Raw genomic sequence first — 26,909 nt, forward strand, 5'->3', positions numbered from 1 at the left:
TCCTTCCATGTTGGACATACCAAGGAAGAACTTGACAGCTGATATTCCATCTTGATGTCGGATTGACGTGTAAAGTGATTCCACGTCGCAGATAACGATGTACATGTCCGGTTCCAGATGGAGTCCTACAAACTTTTTGAGAACATCCGTCGTGTCCTTGAGATAAGAGGGTAAAGTCTCAACTGATGGACGAAGATGATAATCAATGAGCTTACAAATAGGTTTGCACAAGTTGTTAATACCTGTGGTCTGATTTATATCGGACTGACTTCAAGACAATTCCGTCGCAGGATCCGGGAGCACGTTCTTGGCATAGAGGCAGCAAAGGATGAACATGATGTGAGGAGTCTAAAGACAATACCACGTCACTTTAAGGAGTATCACCAATGTGACAGCTCCCTATTCAAGGTAAGAGGGATTGATAGGGTGATGGTAGACTCCAGGGGTGGAAACTGGAAACGAGTCCTGGCTCAGAAAGAGACGAAGTGGATCTTCCTCTTGGACACGGTATCTCCAAGAGGTCTCAACGAGAATATGAGTTTTGTCCCTTACCTGTAATGGTTTATATCTCTAGATTACTGTGCTCCTCTTTTATTTTTATTTAGTGTTTAGGGTTTAGGTTTTATTACTATATTGCATTATAATTTATGTCTTTGTCTTGTCCATCTTTCTTTTTTGTTTTGTGCTTCTATTTACACAAAACCTCTGTTCTGGGACTTCTCTCCCTTGCTGCAGTCTCCTGTCTATATATAATTTAATAATTTTTTTGTTAGTATTATCTATTTTCTTATTATTATTTTTTAGAAGCCCACCCGGAGAGAACTAATATGAACGGCCCCTTCAATCCTACTGATTCTCCATACTGGACCCCTCCATGCCCCCCTTCCTCTCGCCTACTATATATTACCTACTCACCACCTTAGTTGGCACTTTGATGCACTTGCACTTTGCACGCTTTTTGCACTGTCACATGCATGTTGGTTTGCACTCTGCACATAGTTTTTCTTACATATATGATATTATGTTTGCTTATTATCATCTTTTTTTGGCTATATGTATCTTGGTCCTCTCTACTGTTATTTATATATCCCAGATGTGGAAGTTTACATTAACATTTCTGTACATATATCTGTATTAATGTACTTATTGCACTCATCACTTTCATCAATTCTATATATTCAATTGCATTCGTACTTGTGTTTTACCATTTTGATCCATGCACTTGTCACTTTATATAGTATCCTCTGAGCCTCTTCCCTTTCCCATATTTTAGATGTAGATGTTCCCCCTTCCCTGTAATAATTATATCTCTGATGATGGTTTTAATACCTTCTAGATTTTACAATACTAGGATATTATGTAACACTGTCCCCTGGATACCCTTTGGGCATTCCCAAGCTACATAGTGGACTATTGAACCTTGTTTCCGATTTCTGGCGCAGCTGCGCCAGATTCTTGGTAATCTGTCGCAGCACTCGCTCTTTTTGGCGCACGCGTAGGAAACATATCCTGGTCCGAGATACCGCGATATCTCGGACTCTTGGTATCCATTCCCATGTCATGTGATCTTTTGTTGTCCAGCCCCTTCCTTTCCCTGCCGTTCATCAGCTATAGGTACACAGCTGTACCTGATCTACATTTTTCAGCCTTATTCTCTCATTGGTGCACTTCTGTATTTAAACCTATCAAGCCTTTCTCTAGACACTCCCCTTGAAAAAGCTAAGTGCGAAACACGTGTCGGGGTGTACAGCGTGTGCCTTCCTACTGGTATAGGTAACATTACTGCTCTTATGTGAGGGACGTTTCTCCTCTGTTTGCAATTCCTACTTAGATTGTGACTGTTAATAGGCTACACTTACCAGTCTCTACTTGTTCCATTGGTTTTATCAACTTTATATTATGTGGCACTCTCTGTTGTTTTTATATTGTACTGTTGCTGGTGCATTGTGATGCACTATTTTTTCTCAATAAAGATTGTTTTGTAGTATACGAAATATACTTTAGATGTTGTGTTTTTCAATTTTTTGGTGAGATAAGTGTATTACAGATGTATTACATGCTTAGATGCTCAGTGTGTTACAGGAGAGGATCGTTCAGCCCCGGGCACCGGCAGTCCCGGGGCTGCGATCGGAGCAGCGGACCCCCCCGGTAAGCGCCACGGGGGGTCCGATTCTGATCAAATGCCCCTTGCACGCCGCGGTCAGCGCGACCGCAACGTGTCAGGGGTTAACACCCGCGATCGGAGAAATCTCCGATCGCAGGTGTCAGAGGCAGGTGTCGGCTATAATATATAGCTGACACCTGCAGCTTTTGGCGCCGGCTCCGTTCAGGAGCATGACGTAATAGTACTGCATTTTGCGGGAACGCACCTCCCGCGATGCAGTACTATTACGTCAAATGTCGGGAAGGGGTTAACATATACACTACATGATATAGAACACAATATGAATAGAGAAAATAAATTGATGGGATAATGTGTCATAAATGTGCATGTTTTCCATCTTCCATCCCAGCTGGTCTTATTCTTACATTAAGAAATATGATTTGCATCTACCACAATAGATAATTTAATAGATAACTTATAGAAGATATCACTTATAGAAGTCAGTGCCAAACAATGCAGACTGTGTCTTATTTCCAGGGAAAAACAATAATTCAATACAATATGAAGATATCTTAGTGAAAATGTTCTGTCAAGTCAGCTAAGTAATAGACAGTGGTCCATTGGCAGATTGTTGGAAACATCCATAAGTGTCAAAAAACATAGTTCTAGAAAATACATTTTTAAATTAATTTTTTTATATTTCATAACATTAGCCTAAAAATAAAATTTCTTAAGGGTTTGGTTTCAAAAAGTGGCACTGGGCCTCACATGGCAGCTTAGCTAATCTATGGCCTCTGCAGCCATGTGTGAATGTCATGTTATCACTGGGGCTACAAATTGGCTCAGCCACGAGGTTCACAATTTAAATCAGTAGTTCAGGTCTGACAACAATTGCACCAGAGCTAAAACCTTGGAACCCTTAGAAGGGAAAATATAGTCTGATTGTTTTCTAAAATGCAGATTTTTTATTTATTTTACTCTTGCATTCCCAGTACAGGCAAAGAAAAGTATAGCTTAAAAAAATTCTAATGTGGAGGTGCTATAATCAAAATTTGAGATAAATATTTATACTGCTGACTTTACTCTAGAAACGCAAAGTTAGTTAAATTAATGAAAGCAGAATCTAAGACTGTATCTTAAAGAGCTTTATCAGGCTCACCCGGGAGGCTGAAGTAGGGGGTAAATAAAATTATATAATAAAGCCACTGGCATCAGGGGTCATATAGAGATGAGAGGACCCGAACTTCCCATTTGGGTTCAGGGTATGGGACATATCACTGTAATGGTGTTCCCTTGGCCAATCAGAGCCATGGCAAGTAGCTAGGGGCATGAATTTGCCTCATTGGCTGTTCATCAGCCAATCTGGCAGTATGACCGGGTTGCACGGGATGCACCTGAACCCCAAACTAGAATTTGATTCTGTCACATGCAATATAGCAGTGTTATTTAACAAGTGACCACTGAGAACAGTAAATGGCCTCAGCAATCGTGGGATCCTTTACATTTTCATTTTATCCTGTGATTAATAATAATCCAAATAGTGAATATAAAACTAAAGTTGTATTAAATTTAAAATTACAATTAATACTGCTCATCAGATCAGTGTTATAAACATATGATCAAAGAACGTGGCATCAGTGGCACAACTGCCAAACAGTTAACTATATCTTATATCTACAGATGAAACCAGTTGAATAGGAGTGCTCACTAACAATTGTAAATAACTACGTGAGTGAAAGAGATATCTAACAATATGTCTCAAAATATGATAGATAAGGAAAATGTTAGAGACAACTTACCCCTATCAGTAGACATGTAAGGGGGAAGATAAATGTTCAGGATCAGTTTACAACTCCAATTCGAAAAATCGGGAACCAGCTATGTCAGGGTTCCAAAGTCCACAATCATGTATAGTGTAGTGTGTAGTAACAATAGGAAAAATAGGATTATGCTGGTAATGAAAATAAGGTACAGATACAGAAAACACAGTACAAAAAAGGTAGAGGTGAAATGGGTGCCCTGGGACACAGAAGACCAGCCCTACTGTGCCCTGTACAAAGAACTATTATACCCTGCATTCCTAACTTTGGGACGGCTGCCATCATGCCTGCAACATGTCCCTAAACAAAAATGCCCTATTGAAACCCTAAAAAAAGAGGGGTTAGATGTCCAAAATTAAATTTAGCTAAGGTGACAAAATATTAGCTATTCCCAACATGGCATGTTTCACCCATCAAGGGAAAAATATCACCTAAGAAGACTACAGCAGAAGCCATAAAAATGTATTTAAGTTCAGGTGCAAATGAGTTCCTCAGCGTGACCATTGCATGTACACTAAGTTGTTCGCAATGTCAGCATGGTAGCCAGTGGGCTGAACTGATTAAATACACAGCTGATGGAGGTCGATTTTTTTTCCCTTGCCTTTGCCTCTCACGGGTTGTCAGAGTTTTAACGCCTTATCCGATGATAAGATGAAGGTACTTTTTCATGAACATTAGTAATGAGATATTTATTGATTAATAATCAATTATCAATATAATTCTGATGGTTTCCAGGCACTATTTTAAATCTGGAGAACTAAAGCAACATTGGTTCAGACCAAGAACATTTACACCCGAATCAAATCTTAAGAAATATTAATTGAAGTTTTAGCAAAGCAAATGTTATAAAATTCTCAAATTAACATTTATCCCTGATCATTGTCACATGGAATCATGCCTTGCAATCACATGACAAATAGGCAAATACTCACTTATCATTCATCACAGTGTTTGTCAACATCACATCCCCTGTTGACGTGTTGAAAGCCAAGTTAAAAAAAATCGGGGAACATCTTAAAGCAACTAGATGAATAATGGATAGGGGATTTATTGTAAGAATTAGTTAAGTCTATAAGAGGCTGCTCCCTGAATGGGCTATTTCATGCCTACTGTCAAATACTTAGACAAATAACTGGACTTTAATTCCAGTTACTTTTTTTTTTTTACTCTCCATGAAAAAAGTCATCAATTTGGGTAGAAAGTTTCATCAATTGCCATACATTTTCCTCAGAAGTAAAGATACTTTTATTTCTTTATGGAAGCAAATGCTTATTATCGGAAACATAAAAGATCAATTAGAAGCAGAATAGAGAGATGTAGAGAGATGTGCAATAATTAATAACTATGTAATGGTGCAGGAGGTAGACAAATGGAATTTATTGTATAAAATGGGAAATTATACAGAATTGGTAGCAGAATTTAGTAATAATAAAAGTCAATTAGAAGAATCAGAAGCAGAATGAAATGAGAACACGTGCAAAGAAAATGCAATTAAAATACTAAGCTATTGTACAGTTTTCGGAATAAAATGGATGTTGCCTTATAGGATTTGTTGAACATTTCGATATAATTTTTTCCCACAAAGCTGCATTAATTCATGAATTATTTTAATTATAATAGTAGCATTCTTTAACAGTCTGCTGGATGATAAAATATTGACACTGCATATTATGTTACAAGTGAATAGACTGAAACTGGCACCAAAAATCTTATTTCTCCCAATATTTAAAGTGCTTATGCAGAATAAACACATTCTAGCACCAATGTATCACTAATGGGAAAATATGGATCCATGCAAATTTTCTTCCTGGACTATAATGTTGGAACAGAGTTTGGAAATAGTTTTTTTTTACATAGCTATCGACATGTGACAATCATATTTGGCCAATGTAAAGTGGCAAAGCTTCTAAAGTTTAAAGTACCCACCCCTACTCTACTCTTTCTTTTAATATATATCATCTTAAGTAGTTCAAAACAGTCTTAAAGAGATGTGTGTGTTTTTGCACCTAAGAAGATGTATGCCCATAACTGCGCCATTTTATGGACGTGTGACCTATCAGAGTTTCTTTAATAATCATATAGAGTATGTGGAATCATGAAAATCCACAGCCTGAGCAATAGGTCATTACTATATCCAGCATACATGCTGATGCACAGTGTGTTCATGGAATAATGAACTTGGTGGGATAGGCAGTAATCCACAGCTTTAGCCCAATTCTAATAGCAGATGATTTTAACCACTATACTCCATAAATGATCACTTGAGTGAATGGGTAGGAGGAGGGCCTATAACAAGACCTAGGTACTTTCCTAGAATAAGCTAATAGCTCAATAGACAAAAAAAATCCACAGTAAGTGTTTGCCATAGACAACAAATACTGTTTTCTATATGGTATTAAATATCCACAATAACATCAAACCACCATCACAAATGCAAAGAAGGGAGAATTTTCCCCTGTTGATGACCAAACACAAGTTATCCTCCTTTCTCACTTCACTATTGACTATAGCTTCAGCAAGACCTTCTACCAGTCCTCCCAATGGTTGTAACAGATATGTCATCACCAAGTGATCCAGACCAGTCCACAGACACCTGAAGAAGTCACACATTTTCCACCAAGAGCATGCCATGCAGAGGAGGAATCTCAGATGACATATAGTACAATCTTAACAAAGGCATTACAGCTATTGGTCTGGTGCAGAAGGCAATGGTGCTGATATGGCAAATTCCCTAACATGTGACCACAACTGTTTCCAGCCACTGCTTTCCTCTGGTTAATGGAGCAGCAGAATGAAAGAATGAAGAGGTGCCCATTCCATACCCATTAGGGGAGGTTGTAGAAACTAGCAGCCTCTGGGGTAGGTTGAAGAATGAAAAAAAATAAAAAGTGTACTATGTGTGATTGCCATCAGATACCATAGACACTGAACCTCAGTGCTAGTGGCACATGCAATCCTAGAAATGAATTACTCAGACTAAGAAATTTCTACAACTTATTAATGCACTTATTTTACACACATCATAGTCTTTCTCCCAACCTTCATTATAATGGAAACACTGACCTTTGTGTTATTAACTATGGTCATTATCATGTGGTAAATAAGAGAACCTCACATTCTTAGTCCTTAGATATGGTCATATAATTGAATCCATAACAGCGCTGTTTTACAAACAACACAATTATTGGCCCGTCTTTGCATTTGTTGTCAGGATAGCGCTACCAACAAACCACAGGGAGCATCTTTTGTTGTTCATTACACACACACATTGCAATTACATTGAGACCACAATGAAGTCAAGTATTTGCAATCAATGTTGATCTCTAGCCCCCCACATATTTGCTTGCAGAGAAATATAAACAGCTTGTGTAGATAATATACATGACATTTTCATTAGAACATTTACTCGGAGTCTAACTGCACTTGGCAACACGCAGGGGTTTCTATTTGAAATTCCAATTCACTTATTCGTTATGGATGTTTCGTTAAGGATGTTTTTTCTCCCTAATGTTTTCAGTAGAAGCCTTTATGCCCAGTTGAATAGGCACAAAATAAATTGCAAACATTTTTTGTCTAAACATAATAAAATTTAAAATAACTAAGAAGTTCTACTTGCATAGATGTTTTTGAAATGAGCCAGCTGTCTCAAGCAGCAGGTTACGAGGGACAATAAAATAAGTTTGCTAGTGTGTATATGAAAAAGGAAAAATGCAATTGCATACATAAGTAAAAGTTTTCATCATCGTAAAATGGCAAGTTCTCTATATATGTGCTTACTACACTGTAAACTTAAATGGGGGGTGTTAATGAAAATATGTGTCATACCTTACAAACCCACCACTTCTATTAAGAGAACCAAACAGGACAGTGTCTAGCTAATATATATAAAGCCCAACGGTTCCAGCAATTACTGAGAGTCTTCAAAAAACTACCAATCACAAGTTCTGACATTTTACAAAACACACCTTATAGTGGGCACAGTGTCTGGGTGCAAAGTAATCCCCCAAAGACATCCAACACTCTATATACCACAACAGGGGGGAAATGGATAACAATGCACACCAAAATAAAATAGCCGTAAAAATTAATCCACAACAGACACATATAAAATATATACAATATAAAAACCAGGTAGTGGTCCATAATAAGACTCACATACTAGCGCCATTTTCCCCATGAAATAGTAACACCTTGAAATAGTATGTAGTCATTTACAACAAAAGACACATGAATAACACAATAATCAATACACTGAATGTAAGGGATTGGTGGCACCATATGTATACCCTAAGCAAATAGAAAATATACAGACCATTATAGAGAAGTGGGGGGCACCACATAAACTCCCTACCCCACACATATAGCTATTTCTCTGTCTTTCTCAGGGGGTCCCTAAGCTTATATCAGGTAACAAATCAACTTGATATACTGTTACATGTTATAGATCAAGTAACTAACTGAGTAACAGGAAGTTTAGCATTTATCATATGATATGACCACAAATATATACTCAACATTCTCCCAAGCAAGTTAAAGGAAGGTTAATGAAAGGTAGCCATGGAGCTGCGCCAGCATAATCAGAAAAGTAGGTCCGGAACATTAATAAACTGACTTAGTAGACATATCAAGGTGCATTTATTATGCCTTGTATTTCACTTTTCATTTTTCTCAGCGTAAAGGTGTAGGCATAGGGTAAGACAGAGTGTGGTCACCCCAGTCTGGTGCATTTACTATAACCTGCACTAGGATTGTGCACAGTTTATCATCCAGGCCCATGAATGCATGCCAGATATACTAAGAGGCTGGATTTTATTAATATGCCCAGAATGTTGAGTACCTGCGTAGGGGATATCAAGACAATGCTCACAGCAACCATGTAGCTCTACATATAATGCGAAATGTAAAGCCAGAATGTTGGAAAGTCTAACTTTTTTTGGTTGGAAAATTCATTTCTTTTTTTCAGTCATCATAATCTGGCCTCCCTCCAAACCTATATACATTATATATATATATATATCATTATCTAATATGATAAAAACATTTTTGAATGTTAAATTATATACTTTTAATTATTCAATAATTTGCCTTGAAATAGCTGAAACTATCCGAATCACCAGTATTCTGTCTTTGTGTGTTTTTTTATAATAATAACTAATCTTGTTAACCAATAGCTTTTATATTTCTATGCATAACAAAATTAAGCAGGATTTATGTAGCTGGTCACCTTTAAATGAGGATTTAAAGCTGGTTAACCTCACCAGATGTTGCTATTCCAAAGCCCCCTCAGCTTAGTGGTAGCTTTCCAGACAATGTTTTATACACATGTTAAATTCTAGTTCATTTATGTTATATTTTTAGCATTGTTTGGACATAACATGTGTTTTGTGCATTTGGTTGCAGCGATAATCTTTGACCTATTCAAACCAAATTATTTTTACTGATGAATTAAGGACTAGAATGAAGAAAAAACTAATTTTGCCTCTGAACTTAAAGGTTTAAAATTGACATTCAACATGAAATGAAAACCAATATTGTGTGAGTAAAGGATTACCAAGGGAATGGTCTAGCAGACACCTTTTTAAATTAAAGTTGTATGTTTACTGTGGGATAACCACTGATAAAAAAAAGGCTTGAAAAAGCATGAACTTTTAATACTATAAACACTGCATATGAGGCAGGGACTACATGACAAATTAAAAGTAAACTACTTAGGCTATGCCTAATTTACTTTTCTAAGAAAATAAACTGTTCAAAAAGTGGGCATAGATTATAATAGTACAAAGCTAATAAGTAATGATATGAAATACTTCACAAAACTTCGCTATTATGTATAATAGAGTGTATATTTAATTACATATTTCTTGTAAAAACAAGACATCATACTTACATCGGTAAATGGATTGCATAGGTATTCATACCTCTTGTATTTTTCCTAATTTTTGAACTTTAAAGCTGCAAACTTAAATATTTTAATCATATTTTATGTAATATTGAATCACAAATGATGAGTTAGATTTTTTTTTAAATAGCCCATGCTGTAAATATTTCAGGAAACACTGTGCAATCCATCTTAATAATTAAATTGAAGGTGTATGTCATAACTGCTAATCCATGAAGACATGGCCGTCCACCCAAAGTCCCACCTCAAGGGAACAACACTATTTAAAGAAGCAAGGTCACTCTGGAGGAGCTGATCCACATAACAGCTGGAAGAATCTTTCCACAGGACCAGGGAAGAAACTAGAAGTGGCTGTGCCTCATGGAAGACTTGTGCATGGTCCCTCATCCCTCTTAGATAATAATAATATTATTATATTGCATTAATCATATACATATATTGAGAAAAATTCAACTAGCCTGGTACCTTTCCCCTTTAAAGGTACTATTAACATGTCCTTATTACATGTTAATAGTGTAATTTATTTTGTTTGGTCTTGATGTTTTCTGTGTAAAAAATCAATTGAAAAATATGCAAAAAAAAGAATGTCTCCAAATTTTCCCCAAATATTACAATACAGCACAAAATTATAACATTCAATGTTAGGACACTTCAAAAAATTCTCAAAGAAATAAATAACATATAATAAAGCAGATTTAGAAAAGAATCTCAATTTCTATAGATTAAAATACATAGTACACTTTATATATACATTACATTAAAAGTGTACAACAGCATTTTACAATAAGCTAATTTTACTTCAATCCATGTAGGAAAGTCCGAACTGTATCTATAATTCAGGGAACTTCCAAGTAATCTCTAGACCACTCACAGTGTCCAATCTTTGCTCCAAAATTAGATAATATTCAACATTTGCACAGGCTACAAGGATGATGAAACTGATTGTTATACAACTCTGGGTAAGTAATTTATCTAGCATGATTACAACACTCGATCTTGTTAAACCATGTCCTCAAAAGTAAAAGCCATGTGTTTAAAATCATTCTCTGTGGAGTATCTTGGAATGATTACAACACCATTAACAAAACTTAAATTATTAATGTGTTCAGTTCTCAACTTTTTTTTATATCTCCATGAGATATATTATTAAAAACTGCTACAAAGAACAGTATTTTGAAAGTTAACATGCAAAATCACACATCAAAATGCAGTAAAATAGAGAAAAATTATGTTTTTGTAAATAAGGACTTTCCTTGTAGGAGTATTTCCAGGTCAACCAAAGCCAACTCCACAAGTACCAAACATAAAATAGGAAAATAAAACATTCTTCATGCAAGTTCCAAAACTATGTATTGATTCCATGATCCATTCTTGCATAAGAGGTGAAATTTGGACAATCATATTTTTTTAGAATAGTTCACATGGTGTCCAACTGAAACTTCCAAAGATCATCTATTGTCTGCCGTACAATTTTCGGACTATTTCTAATTGTGCCCACCTAGGGAAACTAATGTTTTATGGAAATACTGAAGAGTAAGTATATTGATCCAAAATTGATCCCCAAATTTTGTACATTAGGATATATGAAATATTTGTCAAGGATAAAAGAAAATACCTACATGAAGCGTAAAAAATGATTCAGATTGTGATTTGTGAGTTTCAAGTTGTAAGTTAGCAATCTATGCAATGATTTGATATACTGTACCGATTCTCCAACTTTTCTGTCCAAAATAACAAACTACACACAATAACAATATGCATTCTTGACTTTATAGGGGGTGTTCAAAATTTTTATTCTAATACCGTATATACTCGTGCATAAGCTAAGTTTTTCAGCACAAAAAATGTGCTGAAAAACGTCCCCTCGGCTTATACATGAGTCATACATCAGTCATAAAAAATATTTAAAAAATAAGGAGCGCTGCTCCCCCGATGTCCGCGCGGGTTCTCTTTTGGCTTCCGTGGCCGTCTTCTGTCTTCTCTAACTTCGTGCTGGGTGCCGCCATGTTTCTCTCCCAGGCGGCGCCTAGTATGATGTCAGCAGCGGCGCGTCATACTAGACGCCAGCTGGGTGAAAAAAATGGCGGCGCCCAGCACAAAGTTAGAGAAGAAAGAAGACGGGCATGGAAGCCAGAAGAGGACCCGCGCGACAAGGGGGAGCAGCGCTGCACGTCAGGGCCACCGGAGGGTGAGTATATAAGTTTTTTTTTTTTTTATTGCTGGGCAGGCTGTATATTACTGTGGGCAAGCTGTATACTACTGTGGGCAAGCTGTATACTACTGGGGGCAGTGCTGTATACTACTGGGGGCAGTGCTGTATACTAATGGGGACTGGCTGTATACTACTGGGGGCAGGCTGTATACTATTGGGGGCAGTGCTGTATACTACTGGGGGCAGTGCTGTATACTACTGGGGGCAGGCTGTATACTACTGGGGCAGGCTGTATACTACTGGTGGCAGGCTGTATACTACTGGGGACTGGCTGTATACTACTGGGGGCAAGCTGTATGTTATTGGGGGCAAGCTGTATACTATTGGGGGCAGGCTGTATACTACTGGGGGCAGGCTGGCTGCATACTGAGGGGTCTGTGACCAATGCATTTCCCACCCTCGGCTTATACTCGAGTCAATAGGTTTTCCCAGTTTTTGATGGTAAAATTAGGGGTCGGCTTATACTCGAGTATATACGGTACATAGGGTTTTGAGGGTTGTAAAAACAATAAATACACACCTATTTAGGCATGTCATGGACGCTCATTACCAGATTCTATTTGTTTACAAAGGCCAGCTGTAACACGGCATTGACATATGTATGCCTCCTACAGCCCCCTACTGCTGATGTAGCAGGCTGCACAATTCCATCATGACCTTATTTCCATTTAAAACTGCATATTTTTTGTGGGACAAATTATATTTCTTAGTTGTATTTAATATTCTGTACTATGTACTGGGAATCTGAAAAAGAATTTCCAAACTGTGAAATTGAAAGAATCAGTTGTGTTATTTTGTTATGGGATTTGATTTAATGAGATATGCAAGCACTTTCCATTCAGGCATAATGAACATTAAAGGGTAAAGGGGTCATCTGATCACATGTAAAATAATTTTTAATGCAGCAAATGGGTTAAATTATCTAAAAGAATCACATATGACCCATCCTTTCTACTGATGGTTGCCTGCTTCATTTTGCAGCTCCAATGCTGCTCACAGATGGAAGGTTCTGTTTTTGCCAAAAAAAATTAATGCAAACAAAATTACAGTGGAGTGTTTTCAATGCCTAAGAAGCTGCTCTAGATTTTTACTAGACCAACACTATATTGAAAACTCTTCTGTTATATAGTAATTAGAAGACACTGAATTGACAGCAGGAAGCAGCATATGATTCTTCACATCATATTAAATATAGTTATCAAACATATGTTTTTGTTTTCAAATACATGAAAAAAAAAAAAAATATATATATATATATACATATATATATATATATATATGCTTTGTATACATTCATCTAAATATCCCGCCGAGAGTTAATTTGGGAACAGCTGGGAGACTATAGGTTGCTCATATCTGTTCAATGGATAGGAAATTGCATTGGACTGGATTTTACCATATTCTGTTTAGAGGCTATCCCTAAGGACATACATTTAGCGATCAAAGTTAGAATCCATACTTCCTCCTGATGAGACTTCCTACAATCTAACAGATGTCTGCTATAGAATTATAGCTATTTATGGCTTGTTGAATTAACAATAATCTATCCAGGAGTGATTTTATTATTCATAAACACAATGTTCAGATGCCACAATATATGCCCTGTTTTAATAACCTTCTTCCAAATATACTAAAAGTGTCTAAAAAGTAAACAGTACAAAGTTAGACAGAACATTTTTAAACTACTATCAAAAGTTCTATTTCTAAAGGCTTAAACTGGTAGTGTTCAAGGTTTTAGTCAAGCTAACGACTTTCTTATGCAGCTTTATACTCCCCATTTATTGGTTTCTTTTATGTACACATCATGTAGATGTCTAAAAATGGTTTAAAAAGGGATTTTAGATGGTTAGGGATGTTATTTTATGGTGGTGCAGATTTTAAAACTCGTAGTTGTATGTTATTTAGCTTGAAAGAATTCACATTATCACCCACAACTAAGAGGTGTCTGTGTTTAAAATTTGGAAGTCAGGAGGACTGCTAGACTCTCCTGACTGCTGCACTAATAAAGCAGCTCTGCAGATCTCTGAATTAGCAGAGCCTCTACCCTGTCCATCCTGACAAGAGTATTACCTGCAGCATAAAGAAGGTAAGAGTGATGCAAGAAACATGTAACTGATATCATGCTGCTAGTAGTAGGTTATGATGAAGCCAGGGGATAGGAAAAGAAATTTTCTTCATACAGCCACTGGGACAGGGTATGTAGAAGAGCTGTGTGTATGAGTCAATGTATGTAGCAGAGCTTTTTGTGTGAGTGAATGGATGTATGCAACAGAGCTGTGTGTAAGTAAATTACAATAACATAGGTAGTGAACTGATGTATTTGAACTGTATATATGACTGAGTGTAGCTTAGCTGTGTGGGAGTAAAAAGATGTAGTAGAGCTGTGTGTGAGTGAATGGATGTGCCAAGCTAAGGACTGTTTGGCAAGTCAGCCAGGTATTTCTGTAAATCTGCCTCCTATTTTCCTATTCTATTGTAGTAGGTAGATCTGATCTTTATTAATTAAAGGGCTGTAATAGTGGCAACATAGGCAACTGAAAGACAGCTGAATAATAGTTTACACAACTTGACTAGAGTAGACATATTGATGTAAGGTCCTATTAAATGTGTTTATGTTTCTACATGTAGAAAGGACATGTCTTTAGCACATATTCCGCTTCAACAGCAGAACTGGCAGAAGTAAAAATAACTGTACAGATTGAATATGGAAATGTTTGAAGAATTGAATCATTGTATGTATAATTCACATTTCCAGCAGAGAAAACAGATTTATCTAACAGTGGGTGTTTGCATGTAAAGTGAATCACTCAAACCGGAGATCTTTGTCGTCATTTTTCTATCTTTAAGCATGGCCAGTATTTAATGTTCTGCAGATGAGAACTAAGCAATTCTTCCAGTACAGCTCTGAGTTCATTTATAACTATGAACTCTCACAATGCTAGACCTGAAAATAAAAAGCAACCAATGCTACTATGTAAGAATAGGAAACTTCCATATACATTCTGCATTCCAAACAAGGCCAGATAAATATTGATAAGCTGCACTACAGAGTGAAATGCATAATTTACTTGGGAAAGTGCCACACTTATAGTTCTCCAGCTAAAAAGTGCTGCCCTTTTAAAATAACAGAATATTTTGAGCCTGAAACATTTAGCAACTTGATAGGTGACATTATATTGGTAATATTCCTAATGTACTAATATAATATACTATACTGATGACTAGAACATGGGAACTTCAGTCCTCCAATCCCTTCACCTCTACTTTTAGACTTTCTCTTAGTCACGTTCTTTGGCACTAAAGCTAAATAAACTTTTATAAAACAACTTATATAAAACAAGCGGAAATACCCCCTACCTTTTCTTCCTAAAAATATCTTCTCATAGGCTGAAAAATATAGTAACTACAATATATGCAAAAATAAATGTCAATGTTTGAGATGAATAAAATGTTTTGATTTGATTTGATGAAAATTTAGTGTGTCCAGCAAACATCAATAAAATTACTAATTTACCCCAATGAAAAGAGGAAACTTGAATTTATGTTCTTCACACATAAATAAGACATAAAGATCTTGAATAAACATTGAATTAATCTTTTTTAGAATTCCTAGTCTTAATAATATGTATTCAAGTTAACAGACAATCAACAATATGCAGCCTGATCTGGCAGTCTTTCTTTCATCTGTACCCTTCCTCCAATGGCAATGTATATTAGCAAAAACTATAAGACAACTGAATATGAAGTATCAAACTACACTTCGCTACGTTAATTTATTGTTTGCTGCCTTGGTACTAAATTGGTCAGAATAAGAACAGTAAAAACAAAACCATCAAACTTACTTAACTCTAAAATATAAATGTAAATAAATGACTCAAAATGACGATCTTACAATTGCCAAATGTAAAAGTAATAAACCCCATAATTATAATTATTTTCTTAGCCACATACACATTTTGTAATAAGGGCCAAATGTTATTTGTTAGGCAAATGTTATTCATGAACCAAGTTGGAATTTATATGTCAAGAAGAAAACAAATGTCCATTTTTGCTCTTCCATTTTGTCATTTAAATGACATATAGCAAACTTCTTGTGTGTTTCCGCATCATTACCCATATGATTCCCTCTGGATATGTCTTCAGACAGCAGCTGAATGTAATGATTTCCAGCAAGTCTGAAAACCTATACTAACAACATTAACTTACTATATTAGACAAATGACAAAAGTGGGATCATCATATTTTGGCCCATCTTTCTTAGGGGTCATACACAGAATGCTTGTACTCCTGCTAACTATGTGTCGAGTCTATTTCCAAACTAGAGGAATTTCAAGTTCTACTAATTAAGGTAAGTGCAGTGGCAGAGCAGATGGATAACCTTAGACACTGATGTATATTTGTAGTCATTAACCAGAAGTTCCTAGATACTGCTCTCATTAAAGTTAACTGAAATTGATTTTTAGAAAATAGTGCTGACATACTGTGGCACAGGGTGTAGTGCAAGAAAGCAACAAACATGTATAATCTTTGGCCGAGAGGTATGTTTAAGTAAAATTACGTGCAATCACTTATTTCTAGACACAAAGCGTATCAAATATAAATGCAGCTCTTCACAAGCTGCTGCCATAGTCTAAGGTATTTATGTTAATTTCAGGACATGGATTACTCTCTACAAATTAGACAGCCATCTTTACAACATATGCAGAGATTTTTCCACACACAGAGCTGCATAAAAGTTTGTTTTCTGTATAATAAATTGTACTTCCTAGTGTCAGTATTTAATGTTCAATGCTTGGAAGCTGGAAAAAAAATCCAAATGCAGTGAAATTGACAAAAAAAATGAATTTGCACCATTCTTTGGGTCGGTACAATCACTGAGAAACTAAATTTCTTCATATTCCCATGTTGGGATGCCAATAACTTTTTCATACTTCGGTGTATGGACCTGTGTAAAGCATCATTCTTTGTGGGACAAACAGATGTTATCATTGCTGTAATTTCGTGGACAGAACTTTTTATCCCATTTTTAAAAAAAAATTTATAAGTTGCAAAATGTAAAAAAAAAACTATGTAATGTGCCAGCACTGATTGCAGATGCTAACAGCATTAGGTAGCAAACACCCACCTTGTAGAGAGCTCAGCCCGTGAGCCATCTCCATACACCCTTCCCGACGCCATGATGGAATAGTACCCCATGCACAGGTTAAATCTGGCATAGATAACAATAAGCAAATAGTGTAATATATAAGTAATATAGACTTTAGTATATATAGTAGTATAATTTGGGGTTGTGCTCTTTTGTTACCGATTTTTTATAAGTTTGATTCAGATTATATAATGTATAAAAACTATAGTAGTATACATAAACTCTCAATCAATTATATAAATATTTTTATTGCATTAAATCAAGAGAGTAAAACAGTTAGAACAAAGATCTAGCAATGATACAGTAAGTGTTTTATTATGATTTAATATTCATTTTTCTATTTTTAATTCGTATTGGTAATTTATTGAATGAGATGCATCCTGCAAACAAGATCTTTTACATGCTAAACACTTTTTTTCATCTTAAAATTTATCCCTTGTAACTTTTAATACATTTGACAAGATAACAAATTAACCTTGAAAATAAACAATGCGTGATAGTAATTTTAAATTACTTTGGGAACACCAAGAGCAGCTGCTTGATGCTTTCGGAAAAAATCCAGCAAGTTTCTTTGTATATGCTCTTGTCTATTTTCTCCCCCAGCAATGTTATTTTAATGACAAACTGCTTATTTTGTAACATTCCCTCATACACATGCAAATAGGATTAAGACTGCCATTCATTATTGAGGAAACAGAGGGCTACCTCTAAGCAATCCCCCAAAAAGAACCTTTTCAAATTATTAACAATATTGATCATTATGATTAATGAAATGTTAATTTCTAATAAAGAACTTGTTTGCAATAATCATTTCTACCATTGATAATAATAATAACTTTTTAAATGTTTGACATAAAATCTTTATTGAAACAATTGGTTATTCTGTGACACATTCCTTTAAGCTTCTTTTGTTTCAGATGCTTTGTTCTTTGATTTAATGATTTTATATTTAAGGCGCTGAAGACTGATGGTACCACTGGCATCATCTGCTTTATATATTACGAGGAATCTTGATAAAATAGCTAAGCACTTAAATATGTGGCAAGGGCTCATGTTTTAGAATCATGAGTCACACCATCTATTTTCCACTTTTCTAAGAGTTTTCTTTTGTATGGCTGCTACTTTTTTTCTCCTTGAAATCTCTTCCCTATGCCTGCAGACAAAATAAACTTCACTATTCATAAAAAGCAGGAAAGAAGATTACCAGCCTTATGTAGCATCCTCGATTATTGTGAGACATCGTTCAGCATCAATAACATGAAAGACGTTTAATGCTCTTCAGTATATACAGCTATTCAAAAAGTAATACATAGAAATCAAAATGAACAGGCATTCCTGATGGAACTCTTTGTATCTGTTCTCAGAATAGGTCTGCCACCAAGACCTGGGCCAATTGGAGATCTAGGATATTTATTCAATCAATGTACACTTCAATATGTATAGCCTACACAAATTCTTTTACCCCAGCTGTGTGGGCCTAATATTACATGGCTTACCAAGCATATAATCTACACTGTATATAAGTTTTTTAACCCATACAGTAGAAGGAATTATTTGCAAGATGTACAGTCTGATCTCTGAACTAGGGGATTATGATTTACGGTCTGATGTAGGGTCTGTGGGTGTTACTTAGGATCTTAGGATGGTTGACCGTTTGGCATGAGGGACACCACTTTTAGTTATGCCCCTTGTGCACATATTATTATCACAAGCTAAATTGCAAATTCATTATCATTTCCTGTTTTGAATAAGTTTGAGCTGGAAACAATCCTGTTTTCATTTGTAGAGCCAATCTATAGAAACTCTGCTACTGCATTTTTTCCAAAAACTAATATAGCAATCATGTATTTGTCTTCTTGTTGATCATTGCTATTTACCATTTGGCAGTATTTTCTTAACTTTTATCCCCCTTCCAAGGTCCTAAGCTTAGCAGGGTAGTCACATCTTCACTCAGCTTATTTCATTCACTCACCTCACTGAGGCGCCTTCACTTATGTCTCATACTCTCCAAAAGCTCTGCAAACTACATTTTCCATGTAACTTGCTGCCCGAAGATGTGAATGTACTAGCCAAAGGTAAACTCACAAAGCAGCAGACTACATGGTTGTGGAGAGTACAGTTCAGCTACTCACCGGCACCATGTCCTCTCTTGCTTCAGCTGACTGTCGAGTGATGAAAGGAGTTCCAAGTCTGGGAAGATGCCCTTGTATGGCTAGGGGGAGAGGAAAGCTACATGTTGTAACTATGGGAAGCTGGGATAAAATATTGGCCAGGGTTTTCCACAAAGGCAACATTTTTACAAGAAAATGCTTAGAAACTTCCAATGACTCTGTATTATGAATCGCACAGTTGAATAGCACAATATAGATTGCACTTGTTGTAACCGGACTACCCATTTAAGAATGGACAACACATTATTCATTGGAAGATTGCAGAAATCTATATTTTTAAATTCCGGCTATGACCAGATTTGGCAACACATTATCATTTTAAATTTTTAACACAGATACTGAAGCAGATTTGCCAAAAAGTCTAGTTTTAGACAGTCTAGAGATGTGCTCATTCTTGGTAAGCTATTTCTTTGTCAAGTGAGGTGCTTATGTGTCTCCATAAAATGATAACCATGGTGCATCAAGGTACCTTTTTGGCCACTTTTCTAATGTGTTTGTTTTTGGCTGTTCTTCTTTTCCTCTAATTTATTAAAATGTGGCATTGCTTTTATTAAGTTTGCCTCATTAGTTTAGGAACAATGCACTTTTCAAAACTGACCCCATTGAACAAGCAAATCAGGAGTCTAATTTACTCATTTTGGATATCTCAAATCAGTAACCTTACAGTAAAACAATTACTTGGACTTGATGCTTAGATGGAGACATACACAGCAGTAAAATATGCTGCCCACATGCACAAGAGAGAATTTTCCATAGCAGGATCTTATTTTCCACACTCTTAAACATGCATGAGCAAAAGGCTGCCTATTTATAAATGTATAAAAAATTAATTTCACGTTTCACATTCAGGCTGTAAGCAGAATGTAATACACTAGGCAATAACGCACAGGGACACGACAGATATTTATATATACTGATGGCAAATGTGTGTTGGGGTAATAAAATACAATAAACAGTACAATACATAACTTTATAATGCACTTTAACATTGTGTAATGGCTTACTTTATATAAGGAAAAAATATTTTCCCTATTTAGAAATGTATACAAAAGGAAAAGTCTTCTTTTCTGCTCATGTTGGGATGAATCAAAAACTACAACTTAAGCTGATTGAACTATTGAGCTGACTTAGCGTGGGTCTTTAGTCTGGAAATTGGAGCCTGTCTTTTTTTGGAGGGGGGTTGGGCTGGTTTAATTTGTCTTAAAGGGTGTTAAATCTGACATTTGAGACTGGTGGATTTTGCACCTTTTTAAAATATTTTCCTGTTCAGGGGAATATTATAGTTTTTGGGAGTACAAAGTGTTACTTTTTGAAACCCCTCCACAAAAATTTGAGAGGTTTTAAAACATCAATGTCTGGATTCTAATGATAAATCAGCCACAACATTAGAAAACTCAGACGTAGGAAATTTTGTTGGATAGGTAAAAAACTTGCAAAAAAAGTATCCACAAATGCTCTCAAAAATGTCACACAAAAAAGTACAAAAAAAAGAATGTGATAAATTCCCTGTTATGTTGGAAAAAATAAGAGATTTACATTAGTGGTCTCATGTCACATATTGCTATGTCTAACCACCGACTGACATGGCACAAAGAATTGGCAGATGATCAAACATAATCATTTTTGTTCTCATTCTATATCAAAACACATCTTATTACCAAAATAATGGGGTCCGTACAGATGGCAGTTTCATTTTAAAACAAACAAAAAAGCTGTGAGCCAGTCATAAATTAGTAAAATATCAAATGATAATTTTTCTGTTCCTTTATATACAAAACTTAAATATGTATAGACCCTAGAAACTACTTTGCTTATGAAGGAAATTACATTTTCCTTTTCGTTGGGCAACTTGACCTCCATTAATTATATTTGATTCATTAGTTAAAATTAGTCCTTTTCTTAAAAAATTAATTACAACCTATTTCGCAGTAGCTTATAACTAATTCTTTCCCTCAGGCTTAAGGATTAGATCACTCAAGAAGGTAACCATACATCCTGATTCAACTTACAGTAATCTATACAGACCCTGGTGGGGAGGTGTGCTACAACTTGGCACCTAAAGTTCCCAAACTTTTAGGAAACGTCTTATAAAATTATACTTATTGATACTATTAACATGAGGTAGCTTAAAAAATCAAGACAACTGTCTAATAGAATGTATAGATCCTTCCTATCAAAGTTTAACTTCTCAGTTCAGAAGTCCCACCTATCCAGATACTTCACTACTTGTTAATCCATCACAGAGAAAGACCAATGGCATTGGAATGATATCTATCCATTAAGTAAAGAGCACAAAGATCTATAAGGATTTATTGTCAGGCTTAAATATTCAACACATTCTCCATTTCCTCAACAGTTGGAACATTTCTCAAAGTGCATATCAGGAATGCACATCAAGGGACCATTTGATAGTAGCATAAATTTGGCTTGTCTATACATTACTACACTGGCTTGCAAAGCACAACCAAAAGATAAAATAAAGTGTAGGAACTTGTAAAAAATGTTAGCCCAATATTATACATACGATTTTACAATAAGTGTGGAAAATGAAAATGAAATTCACATGTCATATATATAAGCTGCAACCTACATAAATGATATGCTTCTAAATTTCCATTTTCTTTATTGACAATGGAGCATAAATAAAATGTACAGAAATTAAATGTGTACATTTTGAATCCCAATTTTGGATTGATGGGGTGTTAGCAAATTAGCTGGGAGACCACAGAGAAGAAAATTGCAGTAATTCAAGCGGGAGATCATGACGGCAATTTTGAGAAAGGGTTTGATGTGAGGCTTAAGGGATAAGGCAGAGTCAAAGATAACTCCAAGACAGCTGACTATATGGACTGGGCAGAGTGTACTGCCATGAATTGTGATGGTAGGAGGGATGTATTAGGAAAAATTATGAGATCCATTTTGTTAGAAAAACAAGAAGAGAAGAAGGAGAATATGGCTGAAAACTCTAGAATTCTGACTAGAATGGAGAGATATAGATATCTGATTCCATCAGTATAGGAGTGGTATTGATAGCTGTGGGCCTTAATGAGCTGTTCTAAACCAGAGGTGTAGATGGAGAAGAGTAGAGGTTCCAGGCAGAGCCTTGAGGGAAGTCAACAGAGATTGGGCAAGGCAAAGAGGTGTTGTGAGAGTGATAGATACTCAACACCCACCTGGAGAGGTTTGAGGAGATCGAGAAAAGGGCCAGAAAAACATATATGAGTTTGGTCAAGGCAGTCTCAGAGGAGTGATTGGGTTGGAAACCACATTATAGTTTGTCAAAGAACGCGTTGGTGGAAAGACAGGAAAATAGTCCCAAATGTTGTTCCAGGTTTTTTGAAGCAAATAAAGGAATAGAGACATAGGGCAATTATTCAGCAGATATGGTCCAGAGATGGTTTCTTTGGATGAATGTGATAGTTGCATGTTTAAAGGAAATTAGAAATTAGAGCTGCAATAAAAACAGTGGTAAGGTTGGGGATAAGATACAATGGAATCGTGTCAAACACAAAAGTAGTGATATGTGAACTTGACAGCATGAAGGAAACTTTCTAATCAGTAAAGGGAAGAGGTCTGACCAGGCAGAGATTTCATCTGTAGTTTCTGTTCAGGTGAACACTATAGTACATATTACGAATCAGGGCATCCAAGTCCCCTCGTCACTCCAACTTTACAAACTTTTCCATGCCTTGTCCGTCAAAATATTGCAGTCATAATATATATCCCCATATTTTCATTTTTTGCTTTTTTTAACTCCCTCATTACTCCATTTGACATCTCCAACAATTGAAGCAACTCCCATGAGTTCCACCTTACAGAATGTAGTTTGCTTTGGAAAATTGTGATAATCTATTCAGAATCCTCATTTTTCTTACACATGGTGTAGTAAATTGTATATTTTTTAGCACCATATTATATTTTTAAAATTTTAAAATATATCCAACAATGATTTTCCAATTGATTGTATAAAACTCATATAGGAAATGTGCAGAAGGATGACCTAAAGATTAACTAAAAAAGATAAAAGGCAGACATGACAAAACCCAAAACAAAATAACTTCAGTACTATATTTCAAAGCAGATATGGAACATTTAATAATACTTTGGCAGATATTTGTTCTATTTTATGACCTTTCGGCCTGAAAACCTATAATTTTTATTGCTATTCTATTTTCTGTGCACTTTATCAAGTGATGTGGAATTGACTGACAAGTAGTTACCATGTCACAAAGCATATAAAGCATTACACAAACTCATTTTCTAGCTTCTACTTTGTGTAATGCAATGTCATGCTGTTAAATGCAACCTAGCAGAAAATGGACACAGTTTATTGACTACACTAAATTTTTTCCAAAGGGTACTTTTGTTTTAGCTTCATCTGTTGACTTTTAAGTATAAAAATAAAAACAGTAGATGAAAAAGCTACTGTTAGGTATTTAAAAATAGAACCAGTAGTAGATGCTTACCTTATGTGTATACATAGTAGATAGTTAAAGGACACCTGTCATCAGGTCTCTGTCACTATTTCTGTTGCCTCTACCTGTTGGAGCAGCTCACAAGGATCCCATCTAGTCATTTTATACATTAATCATTGTAAAATCATCATGTCTTTATTATGTAAATGAGGCGGGTCACATGGTCAGAGGCAGTGATGTCACTCCTGTTCCCCCTCCCCTCTCCTCCCCCTGCTCATGTCTGTGTGTAATGTATAGTAAAGCATTGCTAGTGTGTGTGCTGCATCTGCTGACATGCTGCATCCTCCTAATACACATGTAAGAGACACAGATATCAGCTACACATGTACCTGACATGTTCTGCTATAACATGGCTGCATCCTGGAGCTGTTGTATCTCTCCTATACACACACACAGGATGCAGGGGCCACATGGAGGAGAGATTACACCATTATGCCTCACACCATTATACAGGCAGTCAGTCAAGCACTGGGGGTGTGGCTGTACCTCCCACTCATGAATAAGGTGGACAGCTTGAATATGCTAATGCTTCATTGGACATTTCACAGGTCATTTGCATACAGGTTTAGGACCTCATTGCTTAGGTTTACAGGCATGTAGAGGGACAATGGAGGGATAGAGGCAATGCTCTCTAATGGCAGTTTCTGAAAATTTATTTAGTTTAGGGGGGTTATTTTGCCTGACGGGTTCTCTTTAATAGTTTTAGCTCAATGTTATTGTGATTATTATACATAAAATGAATTAAAATTATCTTTTTAAGATTGAAGATTTAATGTAAAATTTAATAGGAACCCTCTACTAAAGCGATAGTTACAAGTATGGCTGAACCACTGATGCATTTCCTCAAGCTCAAAAGCAAAGAAAACATATCATGATTCTGGAAACTAGAAACACAAAGATTCAATATAATTCTTATGATGTATATAATTCTTATTCTTATAATAATAATAATAATAAAATGAAGTCAACAATTTATATGCAAAACTGCTTAAACAGATTTTAATCAAAACCACAAAATTTTGGGAAATAAAAACAGGAACATATGGAATATAATGTCTAAATAATCTGAAAATGTGTTCATTTCCAATAAAGGCTGTGTGAGCGGATCCTATTTCCTACAGTAGCTACTACTGTAGTCTGCAATGGGTTGCTAGGCAACACATATTCTTTTCAATCAGCAGTGATTTTTACATTAGATAACAGATGGGAACTGGTTATTGAGAAGTAGACAAAAAGTGACATAGAATCTAATTATTTGTTGACAAACAAAAGTTAGGCTGTTGCAGTGCAAATAATGTTAATAATTCTTCTTTTTGGTCCTTTTTTAAAGAAAATAGTTTAATAAATATTGGTATATTATTAAAAATAAATGAAAATGTCTATGTTGTTCCCTTTATGATCAACATACACTGGGACAGATTTACAAATACTTAGCATAAATGCCAAGTGGTCAGAAGATGCTTCAGATCTAGCATGCTGTTCATTAACATTTTTGGCATACCAGATGTAAGACTATTTCCTTCTTACTAAATATCTGTTGTGTGGAATATTTTACAAAAATACAGAGCATCCCCATTTATAGACACTTTAGGAAAGTGGGAACACATAAATGCCTCCTATGTGCAAATAAAAAATACATGTGCTTAACTTTGAGTAAAGTTGCAACAATAGTAAATCTTTTCTATTGTACAATACAATAAAGTTTTATCCCTAGGGGGGAGATTGCTTTTTACAGGCAGTCTGAGCAAAAGCTAATATGAAAGCATAAGGAAAGATTAAATACTTGTTATACATATTGTTCAGGAAACATAAACATTTTGGTGTAGTGGAGAAGGTGGGGTACCAAATTTACAATTACCATATATACTCGAGTATAAGCCGAGTTTTTTAGGACAACTTTTGTGCTAAAAATTCAACACTCGGCTTATACTCGGGTATACAAAATAATAAAGTTACTACTCACCATTCTGACGGCCCGGACAGCTCCTCTTCATCTTCATGCCGCAGGTCCGCGGGAGCTCCGTGGCCGCGCCTCTTCTGTCTTCATGCCGGCTCGGGGGCGCGACAGCTCCCTGCGCACGGCCCGTTCGGCACTCAACTGTGATGTCAGCCGCTGTTGACGTCACAGAGTGTGCGGGGCGGGCCGTGCACACGGAGCTGTGGCGGCCCCGAGCCGGCATGAAGAGGCACGGCCACGGAGCTGCCGCGGAGCTGCGGCATGAAGATGAAGATGGAGAGGAGCTGTCCGGGCCGTCGGAATGGTGAGTAGTAAGTTTATTATTTTTTTAACCGGCAACAGGGGGCAGGCAGGCATTAAAAACAAAGGGGCTGGCAGGCATTATTGACAAAGGGGCTGGCAGGCTACATAGACAAAGGGGCTGGCAGGCTACATAGACAAAGGGGCTGGCAGGCTACATAGACAAAGGGGCTGGCAGGCTATATACTGAAAGGGGCTGGCAGCTATATACACTGGGAGGCTGTGACCAATGCATTTCCCACCCTCGGCTTATACTCGAGTCAATAGGTTTTTCCAGGTTTTGGTGGTAAAACTAGGTACCTCGGCTTATACTCGGGTCGGCTTATACTCGAGTATATACGGTAGTTCAACACTTATAACTAACATCTTATTATATAGTTAAATTAGCCTAGCGATAAAAGAATTGTGAAACACATAGTCCGACAATACATCTAGTAGTAATTACTGATAGTGCTTTGTTATAAAATAAAATTTGCAATTTGCTCCCCCAAAATTTCAACTTTTTCAGATTTCTACATCTGGATTTTAAATATAATGTATAACAGGCACAAAAATGTACTACCATGTGGCAGCATTTAATATTTTATGCAATGTACTAGGAAAAGTGCAAATGAATTGACAAAATAAGAATGATGCAAGGACAGATAATGAATTTTTGGGATCTATGCAACTTTTTCTTACTTTTTATGCAAACTGTTTTGGGTGGCCAAAATTGCAAATCAGGAATTTTTACATTTAGATTTTTTTGTATTATGGCATTTACTGTATAGAAAATGTTTTTAGATTTAAATATATTGGGTATACTTTGATGCAGGGATAAATAAC

General features: G+C 36.1%; 1 protein-coding gene across 4 annotated transcripts in view; it reads right to left on the bottom strand.

Moving 5' to 3' along the window:
* The window catches only part of NLGN1 (neuroligin 1), a 489,783-nt gene that overhangs the window by 142,189 nt on the left and 320,685 nt on the right, over positions 1 to 26,909 (bottom strand). The window lies entirely within an intron of this gene.

This window comes from Engystomops pustulosus, chromosome 3 (genome assembly GCF_040894005.1).
Source record: "Engystomops pustulosus chromosome 3, aEngPut4.maternal, whole genome shotgun sequence".
NCBI lineage: Eukaryota > Metazoa > Chordata > Amphibia > Anura > Leptodactylidae > Engystomops > Engystomops pustulosus.